This window comes from Oryctolagus cuniculus, chromosome X (genome assembly GCF_964237555.1).
Source record: "Oryctolagus cuniculus chromosome X, mOryCun1.1, whole genome shotgun sequence".
In the NCBI taxonomy this organism is placed as follows: Eukaryota; Metazoa; Chordata; class Mammalia; order Lagomorpha; family Leporidae; genus Oryctolagus; species Oryctolagus cuniculus.
In genome coordinates, this window is record NC_091453.1 from 131,113,535 (window position 1) to 131,139,599 (window position 26,065).

The following is a 26,065-nucleotide window of genomic DNA, read 5'->3' on the forward strand; positions in this document are numbered from 1 at the left end:
AGATAGGCCACTACTTGAAATGCCTGCATCCCATATTTGAAGTGCTAGTTGGAGTCCTATCTACTATACTTCCAATGCTCCTTGGAAGGCAACAGATAGTGGCTCAAGTACTTGAGTTCTAGCCACCCTTGTGGAAGACCCAGATGGAGTTCCTGGCTTCTGGCTTCAGCCTGATCCAGCTCTGGGTGTTGTGGCCATTTGGGAAATGAACCAGCAGATGGGAGATCTCTCTCTCTTGCTCTCACTCTCACTCTCGCTCTCGGTTACTTTGCCTCTCAGGTAAATAAGAATTGCGGTCCAAAAATATACAGAATTGTCCCAGCAACTTATTAAAGATGTACAAACCCTGTCTACCACCATCCAGGATCTTCAAGGTCAAATTGATTCCCTAGCAGAAGTGGTTCTACAAAATCGTAGAGGCTTAGACTTGCTTACTGCTGAACAGGGAGGTATTTGGCTTTACAGGAAAAACGTTGTTTTTATGCTAACCAATCCGGCATTGTTCACGATAAAATCAAGACACTTCAAGAAGATCTGGAGCATCATCGACGTGCCATGGCTGAAAATCCCCTTTGGACGGGATGGAATGGACTGCTTCCCTATTTGCTACCGCTTTTAGGCCCCATTGTTGGGTTGCTTGTTGTGCTATCTATAGGTCCTTGTCTCCTCAATAGGCTGATGACCTTTATCAGACAGCAAGTAGGTAATTTAGCAGCCAGACCAATTCAAATACATTACCAAAGTCTGGCCATGGAAGATCCCCTGGAGAACGTTACCTCTCTCTCTGGCCGATGAAGTCTGGCTGGTGAGGTCACGGTCCCTCCAACAACTGACTCTCCCCTTTGGTCTGCCGCTGCCCCAGTCGGGAGCCCAGGAAGGGCCCCAGGCCTATCAATAAAACGAGCAGTAAGCCAATGACGGGCACCTTCCCGGAACCTCACCCACCTAAGACAGGAGTCCTTGGGGACTGGCAAGGATGTCCAATGACGGGTAAGAGGTGATGGAGCTCTGGGTCGATTCCTAAGACAGGCACTGCTCGCTCATCACACTTGGCCTAACCGGTAGCCATTTCTGTTTAATTGATAAGAAAGGGGGATATGTCGGGGACCACGCAGCATGTGACCTCTTAGTAGAAAGACAGGGCTAGACAGGCCAGACCAGATAGTACTGATAACGCAACCTTGTGTGACCTCATGCCTTAAGGCCTTGTAACCTTTCCCCTACTTGCACAAGCATTGCAGCTACAAGATAAGCTCCCCCTCCTTCCCCCGCCTGATACCCTGCCTCTATGATATATAAGTGTGTGGTTGAAAAATAAAGTCGCAGCTTGATCAGCAAAAAAAAAAAAAAATCTTAAAGAAATAATAAAGAACTGAAAGAATCATGATCTCACCTCAATCCTACCTACCACTTTTATGGCCATTTCCATCTAACTGGGGATGGGACTAGGTAGGGCCTGTTTCTCTATAGGACAAACCAATCTAGCATGGACCAAGACCTGAAAACACAGTGAATTAGTGGTAAAATAGGTGCATATAACACAGGTAGCTCTAACAGTGCTTGAGACAATTTCATCTGAAATGAAAAAGTGCTTTATAATGACAGCTGTAATGACAAGTGCCCAGGCCTAGGTAGGTACTAAGTCTCACAAGTGACACAAGTAGATATATGGGAAATTTATGGGTGGGCAATGTTTATATTCCGAGAAAGCAAGTTACTAACATCAGGAAGTTTAATAAGTATCAAGTCCTACCCATCAGTTTGAAGTTTAAGAGTAGTTCTACATTCTACAATTTCTCCACCTACAATACATTATAAACTAGTAAATTTGACAATGAAACTAATATAACCATTCTCACTGCACCTTTGAAGGGTTAGTCTCAACTCTGGAGTGACCATATGGAATACTATAACTCAACTCTAGAATGATCTGTGGATATGACTGTCATATTTACATTAAGATTCTTGAGTACATAGTGAACATGCTTTAGGGTCAGCTGCTAACTGGCCCTAAAGTTTACTCCAATGCCTATAGGTACTATTTCTAAAGTCTGCCCCAAGTTCAAGCCCATGTGAATTTGTACATTGGAAGAGCTTAAAAAATGTGTGTGAGGTACTCACTTGATGAATGTTTATACATACATATATATAAAAATATCTGTCCATGTTATTAAATAAATGTACTTATAAATTTATGAAAAATACTGAATATGAGGGATTCTAAACCATAGTAATTGCAAATGAGAAGAGTAGGAGTATGTGTTGCATAGATTAGTGGTTTTCTTTTTTTAAGATTTATTTTGGGGCTGGCACTGTAGTGTAGCAGGTAAAGCTGCCACCTGTAGTGCCAGCATCCCATATGGGACCCAGTTCAAGTACTGGCTGCTCCACTTCCAATCCAGCTCCCTCTTAATGTGCCTGGGAAAGCAGGGGGAAAATGGTCCAACTCCTTGGGCCCCTGCACCCACAATGGGAGACCCAGAGAAGGTTCTGGCTTCAGATCAGCCCAGTTCCAGTGATTGTGGCCATTTGGAGAGTGAACCAGCAGATGGAAGACCTCTCTCTCTCTCTCTCTCTCTCTCTCTCTGTGCCTCTGCCTCTTTGTAACTCTACCTATTTACTTGAAAGGCAGAGTGACACAGAGAGGGAGAGGGAGGAGAGGGAGAGGGAGAGGCACTGGGACAGGGAGAAGGATAGAGAAAGGGACCTTCTATCTGTTGGTTAACTCCCCAAATGGCTGCAATGGCCCAGGCTGGACCAAGCCAAAGCCAAGAGTCCAGAACTCCATCTAGGTCTTGCCTTGTGTGTAGCAAGGGCCCAAGTACTTGGGTTATTCCGCTGTTTTCCCAGACACATTAGCAGGGACCTGGATGGGAAGCAGAGCAAATGGGACTCAAACTGATGCTCCAATATGGGATGCTGGCATTGCAGGCAGTGGCTTAACACACTGTGCCACGATGCCAGCCCTAGATGAGTGGTTTTCATTTGGAATGAATGAGGAGGGGATCTGGAGAGAAAAAGAAAGAGGCTATTTGAATAATTGTGTGTGTAATTTGAATTAATTTCCCCAAGTTCTTTTCTCTCAGCTATGCATACCAAACTGAGACTCAGTGGCACAGCTGAATAATATTATTCAGCATCAGAAACTTTATCCTCACCTCCATCCGACATATTGGGACTAGCTTATGAGTTTCCCCCTAAACTCAAGAAACAGGTTTGTTGTATTTTATATGCTATTTCTGGGTGTTTTGTGACAGCGCAAGTTTTGCAGCATATTTATTTAACCATATTTCCAGAAGTGCAATTTCAATTCTTAAAAATGAAAATGAAAGATGCCTTTGTCTTCTTATAAAGGTGATACTGAGCAATAAGCATGTTTAGGAGCTATGAAGATGTGCCACTCTGAATCCCCTCCAAAAAAGGACTTGCTGCCCTACTGCAAGATGACATCTTCCAGCTTTGACCCCCTTCAGAGTCCATGTTAGCATCTGAGCCAGTCACCTGTTCACAGTATGGTCCCAGCTATTGGCTGTGCAAAGAAGTAGTACAAGGACATACCTGTTTCCATCCAGTGGGACTTAGAGCATCTTAGCAGCACTCTTCTAAGGTGTTCATTGTGCTTATCCCCTCTTGGGATACCAGAGACTTTTGTAAAGTGAATATTGTGGTTTCATAACTTTCTTTGCCCAGTTCTATTTCCTCCCTTTTCTTTTCACAGACATTACTTGCAAACAACATTTTGTACTCCTGACTCCGTTCCAGCATCGGTTTCCCAGAGAACCCAAATTAGCACATGTGTCAGATTAAGGACCTGGGAATTTGCTAGAGATAAACTAAGACTCTATAAAGTTAACTCACATGGAAGGAAAAGTGGACAAATCACAAATCACGATATTCTAAATGTAACTCTAAATCAGAGAACTAGGTTTCCATTGTGGCATAGTGGGTTAAGCTGCCACTTGAGACGCTGGTATCCCATATCAGAGTGCCAGTTAGAGTCCTGGCTGCTCTGCTTCCCATCCAGTTCTCTGATAATGTGTACTTAGGAGCCTGACACGTGGGAGACCTGCATGGAGTCCCAGGATCCTGGCTTCTGATTGGCCTAGCCCTGGCTGTTGTATGCCATTTGGAGAGTGAACAAAGGGATGAAAGATCTCTCTCTCTCTCTCTCTATCTCTGATATTCAAATAAATATTTTTAAAAAATACAATGAAGAACTGAACTTGGAGTGATACACTGGAACCTAGAAAAGAGTAGTAGACTGAGAATTGGCAGATTTGACCTCTAGTACCTATCCAACTACTTGACATAAGTATACAAAGCAACCATTCACTTTCACATGGTGAAAAGTCTAAATTAAGCAATGTTGGAAGGCTGCAGATGAGAGTTACAGCATCAAGAATCCCAAGGGAGACTTAGATAATTCTGTTTTATGATCAATACTTGTGATGCTGGACTCTCCTTGATTGTCTGACCTAAATTTATAAACAAACTGCTTCATCACTGTGAACAAGGGAGACACAAAGTGAGTTCCTAAGGAATGTGTGGACCCATATGCCTATAGAAAACCTTCATTAATCACCATAATTCTGAGTATTATTCATAAATGATGATGAAAACAATTGAAATTAAAATGCCATTATAGCTTCACTTCTCCAGAAATACTTGATGTTTGAAAAATTATTCATTTATTATCACAATATAGGGATCGTGTGACTTTGTGAAAGATAACAGTGGATTCCAAGTGATCAAATAGGGCTTCTAGGATTTTTTTACTTTATTATTTTTCACTTGGATTTCTATAGAATAAATGCCAAATAAGTGTTGTAATCCTGCTCAAAATTCTGGTGATCCTCATTGAGATTATAGGTTCAGTGTAGGAACTGACACTTCTGCATTCCCAGACAACAGATGAGGAAAAATAGAGGAGAAGGAGGAGGAGGAGGAGGAGGAGGAGAGAGAGAGAGAGAGAGAGAGAGCAAGCTCCTAAATGGCTCAGGATAGCAGCTCAACCTGAAATTTGTCCTCACCTCTTTTTCCAGTTTAGTAGAAAGCAGCTGGCTTCAGTTTTGCTTTAATTTACTTCAAATCAATAATATCCAAATCAGGAATATTTTCTGTGTGTATGGTATAAATAGGTGATTGGGTTGGGATTATATGAGATAAGCACTTTTTCTTGAGCTTTTCTCTTTTTAAAAATATTTGTTTATCTGATGGGTAGAGGCAGATAGAGACAGACACAGAGTTCTCATCTGCTTTTTCACTCCCCAAACACCTACCACAATCAAGACTGGGCCAGGTTGAAGCCAGGATCCAGGAACCGATCCAGGTCTTTCATGTGAGTGGTAGAGACCCAACTACATGAACCATCACCACTGCTTCCCAGGGTAGGGGTTAACACATACGTGGATTCAGCAGCTGGAGCTGAGAATGGAACAAAGGTAGGTAGTCTGATGTGGGATTCAGGTGTTTTAGCCAATGTCTTCATTAGCCTAAACCGCAACCCTGAGTTTTTCTATTTAAATAACTAGTGTAAAACACAATGAAGGCCAGGGCTGCGGCTCAATAGGCTAGTCCTCCACCTGCGGCACCAGCACACCGGGTTCTAGTCCTGGTTGGGGTGCCCGATTCTGTCCCGGTTGCCCCTCTTCCAGGCCAGCTCTCTGCTGTGGCCTGGGAGTGCAGTGGAGGATGGCCCAAGTCCTTGGGCCCTGCACCCGCATGGGAGACCATGAGAGGCACCTGGCTCCTGGCTTTGGATCAGCACGGCGCGCTGGCCTCAGTGCGCCGGCCGTGGCGGCCATTGGAGGGTGAACCAATGGCAAGGGAAGACCTTTCTCTCTGTCTCTCTCTCACTGTCCACTCTGCCTGTAAAAAAAAAAAAAAACACAATGAAAAGAGGAGAGTAAAACTCATTATATAGATAATGAATGGTATCTATCATGAAATTTCCTTCACTATCCTTCCTCCTGGCACTGCTTATCCAGGATCAGTTCTTATCCTTATCACTCTTCCTAATGCAGATCACACAATTGACTTAGTATTCTCTTGATTCTCACCTCTACCTAGACCAAGAAATCATTCTCTCTGAAGGAAGTCATCAGGTCCAACCCTTTCATTGAATAAATGGGAAAGAAAGTCTCAAAGAAAAGTGGAGGCAGACATGTCTAAGGTCACATATCTACCAGTGAGCAATTGAACTGGGAATACAGTTCACATCCCTATGGGGTCAGCATGTCAAGCAGATATTAGAGCTCCTCCATGTGCACAAACTTACTTTTATGACCCATCTAACTGCAAGATTACTGGGAAGTACAGCTAAGTTGTGTACTCAAAGAGGAAAGAAGAACCAGATATTAGTGAACAGGTTGTGTATGCCAGTCTGTCCATTCCCAACTGTTCTTTTTTTTATTTTTTAATGATGAATTTTATTTATTTAAAAGGCAGTGGGACTGGTGCTAGGGCATAATAGGTTAACCATATAGGCGTTATTTTAAGTCCTGGCTGCTCCACTTCTGATCCAGCTCTCTGCTATGACTTGGGAAAGCAGTGGAAGATGGCCCAAGTCCTTGGGCCCCTGCACCTACATGGAAGACCTGGAAGAAGTTTCTGGCTTCTGGCTTAAGATTGGTTCAACTACGGCCACTGTGGCCATTGGAGAGTGAACCAGTAGATGGAAGACCTCTCTCTCTGTCTCTCTCTCTCTCTGTAACTCTGTCTCTCAAATTCTCAAATAAATAAAATATTTTTAAAAAGACATTAAGAGATGGTGAGCCTTCTCCATTCTCTCTCTCTTCTTATCAGCCAGTCCCTAGATATATGGGAGCCTGGACCTCTGAGTTACCACTTAGAGAATAAATACTCAAAAGAGCCACCAAACTCTTGCCAGACTATATAATATGCAAGAAATATACTTGTATTATATTAAGCCACTGAGATCAGAGGATGTTTATCCAGCAGCAAGCATTAATTGCCGATTAATATGGAATCCCTATTTCCCTGAGAAGTCTCCAACTTGAGCTTGTCAAAGGAATGAATGGAATGTTATCCCATCCAATGATGTACAAATTTGCTAGGCTGCCATAACAAAGTACCAAAATCTTGGTGGCTGAAACAACAGAAATATTTTGCTCTCACACTTTTAGAATCCAGAAGTCTGAGATCAAGTTGTAGGCTGTGAGGGAAGAATTTGTTCCGTGTTTCTTGTTTGGCTACTAGACATATTACTCCAATCTATGCCTTTGTCTTTACACCATGTTCTTTCTGTGTATGTGTCTGTGTTCAAATGTCCCCTTTTTACAAGAATGCTAGTCATATTGGATATAGCCCACCCTATTAACATAAGACCTCATTTTAATTTAACCCATTACATTGCAAAAAGCTTATATCTAAATAAGGTCACATTCTTAGATGATGAAGTCCTAACTAACATGCTGTAGTCCTAACCAACCCCATAAAACTAAACCCATAAAAGATGGTATCATTGACAAGGAGCTACCTTTGTAAGGACTTCAAAGCTCAAACACTGTTTCTCTGATGGGGAGAGTGCTGTCAAGTTCCATATTTGGTACAATCAGCTTCACAGAGTAACAACCATATGGTTTAATGAAACTTATCATCTTTCCTGTGTACCACATGGTATCTCTCAATCACCACTACCCTTTGATGAGTACAGTCTTTAAGCTAAACACTGTAATTGTAATGTCTACTTAGGCGTTGTCACCCCAAAATTCATATATTGAAGCTCTAACTCTCAGTACCACAATGTGTGACTGTAATTGGAGATAAGATCTTTAAAGAAGTGATTGAAATAAAATGAAGTCATTAGGGTGGCCCCAATGCAGTCTGAGATTAGGACAGACACAGGGACAAGCACATGAAGACCTAATGACAGGATGGCCATGTACAAGCCAAAGACAGGGCTCTCAGGAGAAGCCAATCCTGCCTGCCCACATATGGATCCCCACATAGCAGAAATAACTTCAATCCAAGCATGAAAGCAAACTGAATTGCTTCCCAGAGTTACTAGTTCCCTTAGTTTAAGCCTGTAGCTTTTATCCCATGATACATTATAAGCCCTGTCCCTATTGCAAGCATGCTAGCTGGCTCCTGGGTTCCTGAGTCACTGAATGTCAAGTATGGTGAGATGTTGAGGTGGTGCTGCTAAAGTTAGAATGCTCAAAGTTGCCAATTAATTCTGTGCAAAAAGATGTTTACATCAGCCTCCACTTTGAATCCAACCTGATGTTCTCAAGCTATGCCAGTCAGGGCCTTCTCAGAAGTAACTACTTGCCTCAGGCCTGGAAACAAAGAAATCACTTTCAGGAGCCTATTTGTTGGACAGTAACTGGCTATATTTAGGCTTTGTTCTCCTCCCACCACATCTTGCTTTGACTTGTTTTCTATTTCTACATAACAAATTACCACAAATTTAGCAGTTATGAACAATACACATTGATTTTTCCAGGTTCCTTGGTTCAGAGGTCTGTGCACTGCTTATCTGGGTGCTCTGTTCATGGTCTCAGGAAGCTGCAGTGAAGGGGTCAGTAAGACTGCAGTTTCCCATGAAGGCTCCTGTAGCTGCTGGCAGAATTCATTCCGTTGTGCCATGTGACTGGGGGCCATTGCTTTTTGCTGGCTCTTAATTGTAGACTTTACTCAAGTCCAAGAGGCTGAGGCAAGTCACAACTTACATGTTTCCTTTTTCAAGAGCAAGCAGGTCTCTCCAGTCTGCTAGAAAATAGTTTAAAAAATGAAGCATAATCGTGGGAGTGACATCCCATAACCTTTGCCATATTCTATTGTTCAGAGCAACTTTTTGGGCATGTCCACACTCTAGGGGACGGGGTTATGCAAGGGTATGACTCATTGGACATTACTTCACCATTACACTCATTCCCCATGGGCTCACCTCTTATAGATTACCCAGCATGGCAGCTGCTGGCAGCTTCTGCTCACTCACTGCACCATCAACCAACTTTGGGGAGGGCCTTGATGTTTGTGATTTTTGTATTCCCTTTGTATACTTGACATACCACGGGCATTTCTTTGTGGTCATCACTATATTGCCATGTAAATTACATGAGTTACCACCCATTTGTGCACCAAGGATCAGGCTCAATTCCACATCACATGTGTGATACCTAGATTAGCAGCATCATCATGCTGGGGAGTTTGTTAGAAATGCACATTCTTTGACCCTACCCCAGATCTTCTAAATCAGAAATGCTGGAGTCAGGCCCAGCAGTTTATGTCTTAACAACCCTCCAGGATTTCCTGATACATAATCAAGGTTGAGTACAACGGAGTTTAGAAATAGGCTTGGGGGGCATGGCATTTGGCAAAGCAGTTAAAATGCTATTTCAAATACCCACATACTATATTGGAGTGACTGGTTTGGGTCCTGACTCTGCTTCTGATCAAGTTTCCTACTAATGTACACCCTAGGAAGAAGCAGATGGCGGCTCAAATAATTGGGTTCTTGCCACCAACATGGGAGACCTAGATGGAGTACTAGGATGCTGGCTTCAGGCTGGCACAGTCCCAGCTGTTCCAGGCATTTCAAAAGTGAACCAGCTAATGGGAGATCTCCATCTCTCTATCTCTGTCTCTGTGTGTATATGTGTGTGTCTACCTTTAAAATAAAGTGAAAACAAACATCAATTTTTAAAAAGAAATAAGCTTTATTGAGAAAGGGGAATTCAAAGAGCCAAAGAGTACCTGAGACTAGAAAATGCAGATTCCCCAGTGCATTCATCTGCTAGCACTGCTGTACCAAACAACCACTGACTGGGTAGCTTAAACAAGAGATGTATTGTCTTAGAGTTCTGGAGGCTGGAAGTCTGAGATTAACTGTTCTTATAAGTTGTTTGGGACTGCCAAAGGCTCAGCACTGGAAGATCTTGGGGCCCACAAGATGTTGTCATTCCCTCACTAGGGGAGGAACCGCTGGTCCTATTAGAAGCTGAACATGGTGATAGTAGACCTTCTGGAAGAATGAAAGGGCTTGTCCCAGATAACTGGTTGTCCAGCCCATCCTACAAAGTGAATTCTCAGGGTCATAATTAGATAGTTCTCTCCATGACACTACATCAGTAGGCCCCTCTGATTTATGGGGAGAAATGAAGTCACACTGATGGTAATAATTCAAATTCACTGACATGTTTTTGGCAAAGTCCACCTCAAGCATTTTTAGGTGTTTTCTTGTGTATTCACAGTTTCTTCACTCAGGGATGACTATAGTGTCCTTCAGCAATGTCATTCCCTCTGTGCTTCTCCACTACTCTGCAGGCCACAAAACCCAGTGCTGTCACTCTTCTTTTGCCAGAGCCCATGCTACTACTGCTATTAGATAAAGCACATACACTCTTGCACAGTTCAGAATGACAATTCTATCAAGAGACAAACACTGCTCTGCAAGGTATAACAGGCGTCATTGAGGCTATTGATTTGCCAGGAATGTATGTCTTTTCTGTTATTCTTCTGGGTGTAGGAAGGATTCAATTTTTACTTCAATGAGATCTCACAATGGCAGGACTAAATGTTAATCTTTGAAAAGTGGAGACGGATGTCTCTCTTCTTTGTGTTGCACTCTGTTTTTGAGCCTCATGTTCCTTTCTGGACCCACTGGAAAGACAATTTATATCAGATTGGAAATGCCATATATTGTGACAGGTATCTTCACTTAGACTAATCAGCTATGGCTAGGAGGACAAGGCCATATCAACCATACTATGTGGTCACAGGCAGAGAAGAGTTTGTCCTATGTGTCAAAGCCATTTCTACAAAATTAGAAAAGACATCTCAATTGTTTGTTTGTAGTCATAACATTTATTCTATATGCAAAACAATAACATTTTTAACCTTTTAAAAATTCTACATTATCAAAAATATAATTAAACCAATTTATATTTCATACCTAACTCTTTAAATGTATAATATAAAACATACCTTTATAATTATTTTTAAGTGTACAGTTCAGTGGCATTAAATGAATTCACACTGTTGTGCAGTCATCACCATGATCCATCATCAGGATGTATCCATCTTCTAAAACTAAAACTCTGTCCCCATTAAACTCTAAATCCCTTCCCAACTTCCCCTAGCCCAAAGTAACTACCATTCCTGTCTGTCTCTAAGAGTTTGGCTCCTCTAGGAACCTCCATTGAGTGGAATCATACAGCTTTTGTCCTTTGAGAGCTGGCTTATTTCACTGAGCTCAATGTTCACTTGGTTTTTACACTCTGCAATTCATCTGGAATCTTCTATTGTACAAACAGGAAAAAAAAAATGTAATGCTGCAATCCTGCCATCCCTCCAGTTAAAGACTTGTTCTTTTCTTCAATTTAATTGATTACTTATTTCTAAGCAATTGCACTCTGTCTTCCACACCATTCCCCATGTCCAACAACAATCTCATAATCAACAAATCAATGGCTTTCCTTCTCAAAATTCACATGCATTCATATCCCATAAAATTAAACATACAACATATTATTTATTCCATAAAAACCCTGTGAGCTCTGCAGGACTGGTATAATTATTATTCAATGGAATATCATTTCATTTTCATTTTAGTAATTTAGAAATTAAACCTCAGAATCTCATCTGCTGATTCACACTGCAAGTATATATTAAATTCCTCCTATGCACCCATCCCCTCCAAAGTACCACAGGCTTTGTCCCTTTCCTTGGGAAGTTTAAAACCTAGTGGTAAAGGTATATATCACTGTACAAAATATTGTATACATAAGTATATACAGACATGAATATATAATTACAATTCCATTAGTATTTTGGGTAGAAAATCCAGAATTGTCGAGGATTCACAGTAATACCTGATTCAGACTGAAAGTGGAATGCAGGAAAAATGCACCTTAAATGATAATAGTATTAGGAGGAGAGAGGGAGAGAGACTGACAGAGACATACACACACACAGACACACACAGACACACACACACACAGATCTGGGCGGGGGGGGAGCACCGTGGGCCTGACCATCTATCTTTGGTGAACTGAAAGAAGACCTGCGTGCTGCAGAAATAGCAAGCAGGAGAAAAAACAGGAAAGCAGCTTCAGCCTGAGGCAGAATTTCACTTTAAAAATAATAGGAAGCCTTAAAATACTTCTAATCAGCAGAATGACACACATGTCTAAATATATGAGTATGAAGAGCATCTCACCTTCTTTCCCTATTCCGAACCCCAACTGGGAAGAATGAATTTAGAGTTTGCTGGCTGACTGGGTCCTGCTCTGCACAAGGATTCCTTTGAACTCTTCTAGCTAATTCTGATTTTTATCTTCCGGTGACTCATACCACATCTCTAAATCATCTACTTTTGCTTTTTTGTGCTTTATCATTTTTATTATATTTATTGACAGCTCTAAAAGGCAAAGCTTTAACCTAGTGGCCACACACACACACACACACAACCTTCCCCCTTTACTCATATAGCTGTAGACCATTATTACCTCCTTTATAGATTGCCTTTACCTAACTAGCTGAACTCTCACTATCCAGTAATTGACAATGACTCCTTATAAAAATGCCTATAGAAAATTCAGTCTTTGAATTGAGAACTTGCTCTAGTGAATCCTCACACAATATCAGCCAAAATGTTTAGGTTATGAAATACTCCTGCAAAAGGTCAGAGCCTTGTTTAAATAAGCTAGGCATTGCAGTTATCATCCTTGCCCCTTAATGGGTTCCCATGTTTGCTTCTGCCAAGTTCCTAGAACTACCAAACCTGAGTCTGATTTAGATATTATCTGTAATGTGTCATTACATTGTTGATTTACATTACAGTACAGATCATGTAAGGACACAGGGAAAATCAAATTCATATCAATACTGGTATTATTGATTATTGTTCACAAATATACCCACTAATGAATCCCGTAATTTTTAAATAATTAGGTAATTGATTATTAAGATGTCTTACGTAAAAATCTTTGGTGGGTTTTTATATAAATGTTTCAGAGCATTTAATAATATTTAGGAAAATAGACTGCAATAGACTGCAATTACAGTGGTTTATTTTCCATTTAAATCATGGAAATCACAGTTGTCCCTTGGTATTTAGGGTGAATTGGTTACAGGAACTCTCGCAGATTCTAAAATGTTTGGATGTTCAGGTCCCTTTTATATATTGGCTTACTATTTCCATATAACCTACACAGGTTCTCCTATAAGTCTTTAAATTATTTCTGGATTACTTACAATACATAATATAATATAAATGCTATCTAAATAGTTGTATTGTTTATGGAATGATAAGGAAAAAATCTGCACATGTTTAGTACAAATGCATTTTTTCTGATTATTTTCAATCCATGGTTTATTGAATTTGCAGATGCTGAACCCATGGGTATGGAGGGGCTGGCTGTTCTCTGCTGCTATCTTACTATTTGTTTTTTAACATTTTCAGGAATGGATTCAATTAGGGTTATAAGCAATTTCTGTACTTTCACTTTTGTTTCTTGTTTCTTAAGCTATAGATAAAAATCTCTTAACTTTCCATTTAAAATGAAGATATACTCTCACTATTCCTTTTATTTCCCTTCCACTTTGACAAAGACTCTCTCCATTGAGAGACAAACTCTCATATTTTAGTCACCCGAAACTTCCTTCAGCAATAATCCTATCAAGACCATTTACCCAGAGCCGCTCTGTCCTAATGTCTCCTCTTAGTAATTTTCCACCTAGTGCTTCCCACTTGTCCTTGTTGAATGAAGAAAGTCTGTCTCGCTGACTTTAACAAGGGTCATGAATAGTTTATTTTTCTTTAGCACCCTCTTCCACCTACCCATTGCTGCCTCTGTACTTAATACTTTCCTATTGACAAAGTTTATAACATTTACATTGTGTTCTATGAGTCCATAACTGCTTATAAAATTTAATGATAAACTTTGAAAAGCAATATACAGGCCGGCGCCGCGGCTCACTAGGCTATTCCTCCGCCTAGCGGCGCCGGCACACTGGGTTCTAGTCCCGGTCGGGGCGCCGGATTCTATCCTGGTTGCCCCTCTTCCAGGCCAGCTCTCTGCTGTGGCCAGGGAGTGCAGTGGAGGATGGCCCAGGTGCTTGGGCCCTGCACCCCATGGGAGACCAGGAAAAGCACCTGGCTCCTGGCTCCTGCCATCGGATCAGCGCGGTGCGCCGGCCGCAGCGCGCCAGCCGCGGCGGCCATTGGAGGGTGAACCAACGGCAAAGGAAGACCTTTCTCTCTGTCTCTCTCTCTCACTGTCCACTCTGCCTGTCAAAAAAAAAAGCAATATACAGTACTTACATTATTTAATCTATTACATATTACTTACTGCATATTTCAGTAATGTATTGGAATATTATTTTCATAATATAATATTTTCGATTCCTTGCAGGCTGTATTTGCCTTTACCACTCCCTTTTTTATTTGCCACTCTCATCTTTTTAGGATGATCTATACAACTAAGGGCATCAGTAAATCTGTGGAATGCTCTTTATTCCCAGGTTCTCCCTTCTGATGCTTCTGTCCGGCATCCATGATCATCTGACAGTGCTTTTATTCTACTCTCACACTTAACTGATCATTTTTAAGATAAGGAATTATATGTAAAATTAATCTTCTCAAGGATTTTGGAGTTCTTGTTCCTTTGAATGTAACCAGTTTTACCTCCTCTTTGGATGTGTTTAGAATCTACTCTTTAGAAATAGTGTTTTACATTTCATGTTAAGATACTTTGATGGGTTTCTTATTTTCATTTTCTATGTTGGGTGTCTGGTAGGCTCTTTCAAATTAAAGGTTTATATTTTTTTTCAATTCTGGGAAACTTTGTTATGTTATTATTTTGGTGATTTCCTCCCACACATTGTTTTGTCCTGGAATTATTATTAGTCATGTGGATGTAGAAATGCCCCCTTGTTCTGAAGCCATTATTAGTAAGTGTACACCTTACATCCCATAGATAGGGAGAAAACAAACTTTACATCTGAGATAATCAAAAATCAGGGACACCTTATCAGTTCTGGTCCCTTAAGCCTTTTCCATCAGTTATTGATTCCCTCACAAAAGCAATGCTCGCCTGCCTTTTGGATGTCACCGTCTACAAATATTTCACAAAAGTTGAAAAAAATGATAATCATCTAGGAAACTCATTGTTTTCCACCATAAACTAAGTATAAGCCTAGTAAAGTCCTTGTTAGTCTTAGAGTTTTGGGGGCCAGTACTGTGGCTCAGTGGATTAAGCCACCAGCATCACATATGGGTGCTGGCATCCCATACGGGCACAGGATGAAGTCCTGGATGCTTCACTTCCCATCCAGCTTCCTGCTAATATACCTGAGAAAACAGCAGAAGATGGCCCAAGTCCTTGAGCCCCTGAATGTGGGGAGCAACTCGGACTAGACTAAGTTACTGGAATTAAGACTTATTCTATGCATCTGCTCTCCCACAATATGGCGCTGAGAGAGGAGGAAACAACTTTTACACAGCTGCCTCCAGTTCAACCAGTAACCTGCAGGAGCTGATCCTGCTCCTGATTGGAGGAGAGCAGCGTACTCGGCATGTGGGTAGCAGAGTTGGGATTGGTGGAAGAGGACTATAAAGGAGGAGAGAGACAACATGCACCAGGAACATCTAAGGGGAACATCCGAATAACACCTGAGCAGCCCCCGAGAGAGCCAGTCGGCGGTGTGCCGCTCCCCCGTGGAAGTGGGGAAAGTGGCAGGGGGCACCGCCCTTCCACGGAGGTGGAAGGGACGGCAGCCAACCCGGGAAGGACCAGCAGCAAACCCGGGGAGGGCCAAGCAGACAAAAGAACAGCACAGGGTCCTGTGTCGTTCCTCCGCGAAGAGGGGGAGCGACACCTGAATTCATGTGGGAGACCCAGAAGAAGACCTGGCTCCCAGCTTTGTATTGGCCTAGCTGTGGCCTTTGCTGACATTAGGGGAGTGAACCAGCGAATGGAAGATCTCTCTCTGTGTCTCTCTCCCTCTCTCCCTCTCTGTAACTCTGACTCTCAAGTAAATAAATCCTTTAAAAAATTCTTACAGTTATCATTTATATTCCTCTCCTTTAATTACTTCTGACTGTTTTTAAAGTCTGAAATGCGTTGCTAACCTTTTCTTTTTTTAACTTTTATTTAATGAATATAAATTTCCAAAGTACAGCTTATGGATTACAATGACTTTTTCCACCCCATAACTTCCCTCCCACCTGCACCCCTCCCCTCTCCCGCTCCCTCTCCCCTTCCATTCACATCAAGATTCATTTTCAATTCTCTTTATATACAGAAGATCAGTTTAGCATATATTAAGTAAAGATTTCATCAGTTTGTACCCACACAGAAACATAAAGTGAAAAATACTGTTTGAGTACTAGTTATAGCATTAATTCACATTGAACAACACATTTAGGACAGAGATCCTACATGAGGAGTAAGTGCACAGTGACTCCTGTTGTTGACTTAACAAATTGACACTCTTGTTTATAGCATCAGTAATCTCCCTAGGCTGTTGTCATGAGTTTCCAAGGCTATGGAGGCCTTCTGAATTCGCCGACTCTGATCATATTTAAACAAGGTCATAGCCAAAGTGGAAGTTCTCTCCTCCCTTCAGAGAAAGGTATCTCCTTCTTTGATGGCCCGTTCTTTCTACTGGGATCTCACTCACAGAGATCTTTCATTTAGGTCTTCCTTTTTTTTTTCCAGGGTGTCTTGGCTTTCCATGCCTAAAATACTCTCATTGGCTATTCAGCCAGATCCGAATGCCTTAAGGGCTGATGCTGAGGCCAGAGTGCTATTTAGGACATCTGCCATTCTAAGGGATGTGTATCTCGCTTCCCATGATGGATGGTTCTCTCCCTTTTTGATTCTATCAGTTAGTATTAGCAGACACTAGTCTTGTTTATGTGATCCCTTTGACTCTTAGACCTATCAGTGTGATCAATTATGAACTGAAACTGATCACTTTGACTAGTGAGATGGCATTGGTACATGCCACCTTGATGGCATTGAATTGGAATCCCCTGGCTCGTTTCTAACTCTACCATTAGGGCAAGTCCGATTGAGCATGTCCCAAATTGTACATCTCCTCCCTCTCTTATTCCCACTCTTGTATTTAACAGGGATCACTTTTCAGTTAAGTTTCAACACTTAAGAATAATTGTGTGTTAATTACAGAGTTCAACCAATAGTATTAAGTAGAACTTTCTGAAACCTTTTGAGGCTTCCTCAGTTGCTCAGATGCTAGACAGAGTCACACAAGAAAGAATAATAGAAATTAGGATATAATTATAATCCTGTGGAATTTAGGATACACAATTTAATCTTTTTATTAAATTTGTCATCTTTTCTAGATATGAATAATTATCAAAAAGGACTTTTTCTTAGAAGACTTGATGGATTTAGAGGGGAAAAAAACTTACCAAAAGTGCTAAATTCAAAGATAGTTTATGATAGAATAAAATCAATTTTTAGACATGATGTTCAAACATTTAATAAAATTCCTCAAGTATCATCTCAAAACTCCAGACACTCAAAGAAAGACAGTGGACAAAAAGGCATGACATATAAAGGATTTGGGAACTGCTTTGTCATATAGTTATACAAAATTCTCAAATAACATGGAATTGCAACTGTTACATGTTAGAAGGTGGTTGATTGAAGAAAAGAAAGCTTTAATAGTACCCTTTGAAAGTCAAAATATTAACATACTGGGACTTCCTGACAACCAGTGGTTGCTTGCAGAGAAAGTAGTTTGTTTGCTAGAATCTGATGAAAAGTGAGCAAAATTTATATGCATGAGACAGGAAGCATTTCTTACACAAAATTGCTTAAAAGATACTCCTGTCACTCCATCCCAGGGAACATGCTGAAAATGACGGGCAACAATGAAAGCTGTGATGTCAATGGACTCTCAGAAGCAATTTGTTTATTTTGAAAACCAATTTGTATTGCTTCACTGCCACACTTGGAAATATGAGGTTTAAGAACAAACTTTTCAAACAGGTCATCAAAGAAGGAGGTACCTTTCTCTGAAGGGAGGAGAGAACTTCCACTCTGACTACAACCTTATCTAAATATGATCAGAGTCAGTGAACTCAAAAGGCTTCCATAGCCTTGAAAACTCATGACAAGAGCCTAGGGTGATTACTGATGCTATAAACAAGAGTGTCAATTTGTTAAGTCAACAACAGGAGTCACTGTGCACTTACTCCTCATGTAGGATCTCTGTCCTTAATGTGCTGTACATTGTGACTTAACGCTATAACTAGTACTCAAACAGTATTTTTCACTTTATGTTTCTATGTGGGTGCAAACTGTTGAAAGCTTTACTTAATATATGCTAAACTGATCTTCTGTACATAAAGAGAATTGAAAATGAATCTTGATGTGAATGGAAGGGGAGAGGGAGCGGGAAAGGGGAGGGTTGCAGATGGGAGGGACGTTATGGGGGTGGGGAGCCATTGTAATCCATAAGCTGTACTTTGGAAATTTATATTCATTAAATAAAAGGTAAAAAAAAAAAAGAACAAACTTTTCGGGGCTGGCGCCGTGATGCACTTTGTTAATCCTCCACCTATGGCGCCAGCATCCCATATGGGCACTGGGTTCTAGTCCCGGTTGCTCCTCCTCCAGCCCAGCTCTCTGCTGTGGCCCAGGAAGGCAGTGGAGGATGACCCAAGTGTTTGGCCCCTGCACATGCATCGGAGACCAGGAGGAAGCACCTGGCTCCTGGCTTCGGATCAGCACAGCTCCGGCCACTGCGGCCATTTGGGGGCTGAACCAACGGAAGGAAGACTTTTCTTTCTCTCTCTCTCTCTCTCTCTCTCTCACTGTCTATAACTCTACCTGTCAAATAAATAAATAAAATCTTTAAAAAAAAAACATTTCAGGGGTCAGTGTTGTTGTACAGCAGGTTAAGCTGCTGCTTACAGCACCGCCATCCTATATGGGAGATGGTTTGGTCTTGGCTGCTCCACTCTCAATCCAGCTTCCTACTAATGGCCTGGGAAAGCAGTGGAAGATGTCCTAAGTGCCTAGGCCCTGCCACCCATGTGGGAGACCTGGAAGAAATTCTTGGCACCTGGTTTTAGCCCAGTCTAGCCCAGCCTTTGTGGTCATTTTAGGAGTAAATCAACAAATGGAAGATCTCTCTCTCTCTCTCTCTCTTCTCTCTCTCTCTCTCTCTCTCTGTGTGTTTGTGTGTGTGTGTATGTGTGTATAACTGAGCGTTTCAAATAAATAAATCTTTTTTTAAAAAAATGAACTTTTCCAAGTTGTTGTGTGAATCAATAAATGCTTCCAAAAATATTAGAAAGAGATAAATATGCAATAATCTTTCAGCTTATTCTGAAATATTCAGAAAAGCATCTTCTTTGAGCAGCACACAAGCCTACCGGATATTAAGAGATACTAAGAATTCTTTCAAAACTCCAAGAATTAAAATAGTTCCATAGTGGCGCAGGATCTAAAAATTAATCCAGTGGAAAAAATAGTTCAGAAACATATCCATGTATTTATGGGATCTCTGTATATGATAGAGCTGATATCATAAACTTGTGTAGGAAAAATCACTAGTAAGTATAATTGGTAAAACTGGCTCACTATATGGAGAAATTAGAATTTGGATATTAATTGCACTATGTACAAAAATAAACTTCAAATATATTAAAATCTAAAAGTGGCAAGTAAAACTTTTATAAAGATAATAATAGTAAACTAAGAAGAACATCTTTGAGACTTCCTAAATAGTACTTACACAAACATAAACAATAAGATAAAAAACAGATTTGAACATACAAAAATTAAATATCTATTTTCAATAGTGAACACCATAGACAAAGATAATTGCAGGGTCTGAAACTAGCACAAGATAAATAGGTAAGATGAGCAAGAAATATATTTCAAGTGCCAAGTAAAAGACAGGAATTCTACCAGAAAAAATGGGCCAAAGATGTGACCCGCAACCTCATGCTGGAATTATACGTCAAAAGGAACTCAGTTAGATCCAAAAGGAGATACATGAAATAGTGCTTACTGAAGTGGTATCTTTGGGCACCAAGAATGGAGTGTCCTCAACGTTTACCATTAGGTAGATATAGTAGTACATATAGTCAGAAATAATGACACCAGCCAAAACGGAAGATCCCAAATACATAACGTTGTGAGAAAAAGGCAAAGAAGTCACATCAATTTGAAATATGATTCTATTTATTTAATTAGACACAGCAAGGCTGTGATTCTTTCCTGTGGTTATTTATTTTGAAAAATACAACATGTAGAATTTATATTAGCTATACCATATTGCAAACTAATTCAAATTCAAAAAAACTTAGAGATAATATTATTTTAAAAGAATAATGTATGTTAAGTTGTTGTTAGTTAATATATTTTTCAAATATTTTTATTCACCATACTTTTAAAAACATTTACATTTTTATTAACAATGACCACGCATATTTATGGAATAGTGACACATTTCAACACAACATATACTGATCAAATCAAAGTAATTAACAGACTCCTCTCTTTATCATTATTTTATGATCAGGGTCTTTTACATCTAAATGTTCACATGGAAGTTGCATTGGAAGAACACACATAAGAGTGGGCCAAGAAGAGTATTTCAAGAGGAGATGGAAAAAAATAAAAGAAAATACAGAAAGAAATGCCTGTGTCTATCAGTTCTGTTGCAAATAGTGTTTTTCAAACTTTGTTTTGAATATTTGTCCAATAAATTTATAGTAATTAAATACTATTATTTTATTAGTGATTTTGAAGCTATTTTAAAATCTATAGGAGGGAAATTGATATTTTAAGATTTGATGATTGTCTGCAATCATCAAATGACTGTTAAGGAACTGTTCTTTTTTCTTCACACTATTTGCTGAACTCTTTACCTAATGTAAGGTTAATCTTATAAGTATAAATTTAAATGAAAATAGATCTTTGTAAAAATTAAGAGTGGAAATAGGAAACGGAGGAGGAAGAAGGGTGAGAGCATGGGCGGGAGGTGCGGTGGGGTGGAAAGTACTGCTATATTCCTGAACATATATATAGGAAATACATGAAATTTGTATATCTTAAATAATAAAAATACTCTAAGCAGGGCCAGCACTGTAGCATAGCAGGTAAAGCTGCAGCCAGCAGTGCTGGCATCCAATATGGGTGCTGGTTCGAGTCCCAGCTGCTCCACTTCCAATCCAGCTCTCTGCTATGGCCTGGGAAAACAGTAGAAGATGGCCCAGGTACTTGGGCCTCTGCACCAGACCCAGAAGAAGCTCCTGGCTCCTGGCTTCAGATTGGCCCAGCTCTGCCCATTGTGGCCATTTGGGGGGTGATCCAGTAGATGGAAGATCTGTGTCTTTCTCTGCCTTTCCCTTCTGTAGCTTTGCCTTTCAAATAAATAAATAAATCTTTAAAAAATTACTCTTGGCATGCACACAAAAATAAAATTTGTATGAGTGAAGTTGAACACCTTTTCATTTGATTATTATTTATAGCCCTTGCCTATTGTCCTGCTAGATTATGGTCTCTTTATTTTTTATTTGTTGAACTCTATTTAGTAGAGTCATTAAGCCCTTGACTATAATTTAAATTAAAAATATGTTATCTCTTCACAAATAAGACCAGTGTAAGCAACTAATGAAGGATAGAATTAAAAGGGAGAGAATGATCCCATGGGGAAACAGGACACACAGCAGACTCATAGAATGGCAGCACTCCTGCCTCAGAATCAACCCTTGGGACATTCGGATCTGGCTAAAAGGTCCATGAGAGTCTCAAAGGCATGGAAAGCCATGACACGGTGGCAAAAAACAATCTAAATGAAAGATCCTGGTGAACAAGACCCCAGCAGAAGGAACAGGCCATCAAGGAGAGAGGCGCCTTTCTCTGAAGGGAGGAAGGAACCTCCACTGTGATACAGCCTTGACTAAACAAGTTCAGAGTCGGTGAACTCAAGGGGCTTCCATAGCCTAGACAGCTCATGGCAAGAGTCTTGGGTGATTGCTGATGTCATAAATAAGAGTGCCAATTGTTAAATCAACAACGGGAGTCACTGGGTACATGCTCCCCACGTAGGATCTCTGTCTTTAATGTGTTTAACTATGAAACTTAAAAACAACACTACTAGTCAAACAATACCCTATACCTTGTGTGGTTGTGTGAGTGCAGCCTTTTGAAATCCTTGCTTAGTATATACTAAGTTGATCTTCAGTGTATGAAGGTAATTGAAAATGAAACTCGATGAAGGGCGGGATGGGAGAGGGAGTGGGAGAGGGGAGGGCCATGGGAGGGAGGGAGGTTGTGGGGGGGGGGGGAGCCACAACAATACAAAAGCTGCACTTTGTAAATTCACATTTATTAAATAAAAAAAACTATATAACAAACAAACAAACAAAAAAGAAACAGCAAAAAAAGAACTTAATACTTTACCCTTTTAGTATTTTTTATGTTCTACTTAAAACTATTGGTTGAACTCTGTAATTAATACACAATTACTCTTAGGTGTTTAATTAATGCTATAACTAGTACTCAAATAGTATTTTACACTTTGTGTTTCTGTGTGGGTGCAAACTGTTGAAATCTTTACTTAATATATGCTAAATTGATCTTCTGTATATAAAGATAATTGAAAATTAATCTTGATGTGAATGGAAGGGGAGAGGGAGTGGGAGAGGGGAGGGTTGTGGGTGGGAGGGAAGTTATGGGGGGGAAGCTATTGTAATCCGTAAGCTGTACTTTGGAAATTTATGTTCATTAAATAAAATAAAATATATATATATATAAATATGTTATCTCAAAAAATAAACTATTAAGTTAAAAAATAAAAACAGCTATTCCTTGATGTAACATGGGGTTATGTCTCAATGAACTTACTGTAGTTGAAAACATCACAAGTGGAAAATGCATTGAATACACTTAACCTACCAAACATTATAGCTTAGCAACATAGCACAGCAGAGAGTATTGGTGGTTTCCTCTCACAAATGAATAACTGACCAGCAGCTGCTGCCACCCAATTTCACAACAGTATCATACTATTGCTAGCCTAGGAAAAAAACAAATTCAAAGTATGATTTCTATTGTATACCTATAGCTCCTGCACCATCATGAAGTTGAAATATTGTAAGTCAAACCATTGTAAATTGAGTGCATGTGTGGTATATCTTGAACTGCAGAGTTGGATCAAATTAGTTCCATGCCTTTGGAAACCAAAAGGGAGAAGATGAGGCTACACCAAGACTTGAAATCAAGTGCAGTCACACTACCCTTGAAAACCCATAAGCTATAATTCATTCATATGCTCAACAAATCATTTTGAGCTGGACACTATTCTGGATGCTTGGGATCCAGCAGTGAGCAAGATAGAGAAAAATTCCTACCCTGTCCAGCAGGAGTAGACAGATAATAAATGATAAATATAAGAATCTGGTGATTTAGCATGTTTAAAGGTAATAAATCCTATGGAAAAAAAGAAAGAATAGAAAGCAAAATGAAGGATATCTACCCAGATGTTCAAGGTAAACCTCATTGAGAAGCTGACAATGAAGAAGAAACTTGAAGGAGAGGAATGAGTTTGCACAGAGGATATCTGAAAGCAGAAAAACACAGGCAGAAGGACCAAAGTTGACAAAGTGGAATAGCAAGCAGGCCAGCATGCCTGGAGCTGAGTGAGTAAAGGGGAATGCAATAAGAGGTGAGTGCAGAGAGGGGACAGGGGTGGGAGGAGGTGAGGTTGGGACTTAGAAACCATTGTAAGAATTGTGGCTGTACCTATGAAATACATGAAATCTGTTCTTTTTATACTAATGATAAAAAAATTATTAATAATATATAAATAAACCATGAAAACTTGGGGGAAAAACAATTGTTAAATGTCAAACAAATGTTAATAGATCTAAAGGGAGAAATAGACTCCAATACAATATTAATAGGGACAGATCAACGAGACAGAAAATCAACAACAACAACAACAACAACAAAAAAAAAAACAGAGCTAATCTATACTATGCACCAAATATACCTAACTGATACCTACAGAACCTTTCATCCCACAGTTTCAGAATACAAATTCTTTTCATCAATGCATAGAACTTTCTCTAGGATAGACCATATGCGAGGGCATAAAGCAAGTCTCAGCAAACTAAAAAAAAAAAATGGAAATCATACCATGCATCTTCTCTGACCACATTGAATGAAGCTGGAAATTAACAACTCAATAATCTCTAAAAATCTGCAAATACATAGAGACTGAACAACATGCTCCTAAATGTATAATGAGTCATAGAGGAAATCAAAAAGGAAATTTAAAAATTCCTGGAAATGAATGAAGATGACAATACAACATATCAAAATTTATGGGATACAGCAAAAGCAGTGTTAAGAGGAAAGTTAAAAGCAATTGGTGCCTACAAAAGAAATTGGAAAGGCATCAAATAAATGAGCTATCAATGCATTTTAAGGACCTAGAAAAACAACAATAAACCAAACCTAAAATGAATAGGATGAAAAATAATTCTATTAGAGAAGAAACAAACAACATTGAAACAAAAAAAAGATATGAAAGATAAGTGAACTCAAGAGCTTATTTCTTAAAAAAAAATAAAAAAGGTACACCATTGTGCCAAGTGTCCAAGAAAAATATGGAGAAGACCCAAGTTAATAAAATCAAAGATGAGAAAGGAAATTTAACAGTAAAAGGGATAAAATGAATCATCAGGAATTACTACAAACAGCTATATGCCAAAAAATTTGAAAATCTAGAAGAAATGAATAGATTCCTGGACACACACAATCTACCAAAATTGAGTCATGAAGACATAAAAAACCTAAACATACCAATAACCAAGATGGAGTTTGAATCAGTAATAAAGACCTTCCCAATTGAGAAAAGCCCAGGATCAATGGCTTCACTGCTTAATTCTACCAGACTTTTTAAAAAGAACTAATTTCAATTCTTCTCAAGCTACTCAAAACCATTGAAAGGGAGGGAATCCTCCCAAACTCCTTCTACGAGGCCAGTATCACCTTAATTCCAAAACAAGAAAAAGATACAACAGAGAAAAAGAATTGTGGACCAATATTTCTGATGAACTTAGATGCAAAAATCCTCAAAAATAAAACTAGCTTATTGAATCCAACAACTCAGAAAAATCATTCACCCTGACCAAGTGGGATTGATCCCTGTTATGCAGGGATGGTTCAACACACGCAAATCAATAAATGTGATACATCACATTAATATATTGAACAACAAACCACACTATCATCTCAATAGATACAGAGAAAGCATTTGATTAAATGCAATATCCTTTCATGATAAAAACCTTAAGCAAATTGGGTATGGTAAGAATATTCCTGAACAGTCAAGGCAATTCATGACAAATCCACATCCAGAATCTTATTGAATGGGGAAAAGTTTGAAGCATTTCCACTAAGATCCAGAACCAGCCAATGTGCCCACTTTCACTACTGCTATTCAAAATAGTCCTGGAAGTTTTAGCCAGAGCCATTAGTCAAGAAAAATAAATCAAAAGGATACAAATTGGGAAAGAGGAAGTTGAATTATCCCTCTTTGTAGATGACATACTTCTATATATAGGGGAACCAAAACACTCCACTAAGTGACTATCAGAACCCATAAAAGAGTTTGATAAAGTGACAGGACATGAAATTAACAAAGAAAAATCTATAGCCTTAGTATACACAGACAATACTACTGCTGAAAAAGAACTTCTAAGATCAATCCCATTCATAATAGCTACAAAAATCCCATTCACAATAGGTACAAAAAATGCCTTAAAATAAATTTAACCAAGATAAAAGATCTCTATGATGAGAATGGCAAAACATTAAAAAAGAAATAGAAGACACAAAAAATGGAAAAATTTTCCATGTTCATGGATTAGAAGAATTAATATCATCAAAATGTCCATACTACAAAAAGCAGTTTACAGATTCAATTTAATCCCAATCAAAATACCACCAGCATTCTTCTCAGATCTAGAAAAAGCTCGGCTAAAATTCATATGGAAATACAAGAGACCCCAAATAGTTAAAGCAATCTTAGACAACAAAAA

General features: G+C 39.5%; 1 protein-coding gene across 1 annotated transcript in view; it reads left to right on the forward strand.

Moving 5' to 3' along the window:
* LOC138847567 (uncharacterized) overlaps positions 1–26,065 on the forward strand; it is a 668,340-nt gene that overhangs the window by 556,367 nt on the left and 85,908 nt on the right. The window lies entirely within an intron of this gene.